The sequence below is a fragment of the Octopus bimaculoides genome, chromosome 16 (genome assembly GCF_001194135.2).
Source record: "Octopus bimaculoides isolate UCB-OBI-ISO-001 chromosome 16, ASM119413v2, whole genome shotgun sequence".
NCBI classification, from domain to species: Eukaryota; Metazoa; Mollusca; class Cephalopoda; order Octopoda; family Octopodidae; genus Octopus; species Octopus bimaculoides.
Window position 1 is genome coordinate 42368389 of NC_068996.1, and position 1324 is coordinate 42369712.

A 1324-nucleotide genomic window follows, 5' to 3' on the forward strand; every position below is an offset into this window, starting at 1 on the left:
TTCAGAGTTAAACGTTTAAGACCTCTGTCGTTCTAAAATTTTTTTACAGGTGAACGAGACACAACGCAAGCACACACACACGCGCGCGCACACATACACATAGACACACACACACACACACACAAACACACTCACACACACACACAAACACACACACAGAGGCACACACACACACAAACACATGCACACACACGCACAGACAAGCACACACACTCATCAACGCACTCAGTTATTCGTGAACGTTCACCACATTAAAGACAAATCTACACACAGATATGAGTACACATACGCATACACACACATATACACATACACACACATACGCACACATACATACATGTTCGCAAACACATGCACATACACACATCCACACAGAAAGAGAGAGAAACCCCTACATATATGTTGGTATACATACATATACAGACATGAGAAAACACACACACACACACACACACACACATTCATACACACACTCATACACACACGCATCCACACACATACACACACACAAACACATACACACATATACTCACACAAACACACATATACTCACACAAACACACACACACACACAAACACACACAAACACACACAAACACACACAAACACACACACAAACACACACAAACACACACACATTAAAATGTTGAGTAAGCAACCTAACTCTTGCTGAAGACAGTTGAATAGGAAAAATTCATATGACAAGGTTACAAAAGTGTAGCAAAAATATTCTGAAGACGATGAAATAAATTCAACAATAAGAATCGAAAAATGTCAATGAGCTGTACGTCTGTTAGGTAATACCATCTAGACATCATCGGCTTTATATCCATTTTGCCGAAGAAGTTTGGACATCAAGTCTAACCGGAGGACAGAAAGATGTACAACTTAGAGGACTACCTGACATATTTCAGTTTAGAATTACCAACCGGCATTTCACATTTAATCAGTAGCATTTAATTAGTTTTTCTTACCGAAAATGCCAATATTCTGAGAGAACGAAACAAAAATGCTGGTAGAAACCTGTAGATCTTTTTTTCCATTATCTTTTATTATCTTTTACTAGTTTAAGTCGTTTTACTGCGGCCATACTGGAGCACCACTTTGAGTTATTTTTTTTTAATCGAATGAATCGACCCTAGTATTTGTTTTTTAAAGCTTAGTAGTTATTCTATCTTTCTGTTTTGTCGAACCGCTATGTTCGGAGAACAAGTACACCAATACCGGTCGTCAAGCGGTAGTCGGGAGGAAGGGGGCAAACACAGACACAAAGATACACACATAGACATACATACATTTATATATACATACATACATACATACA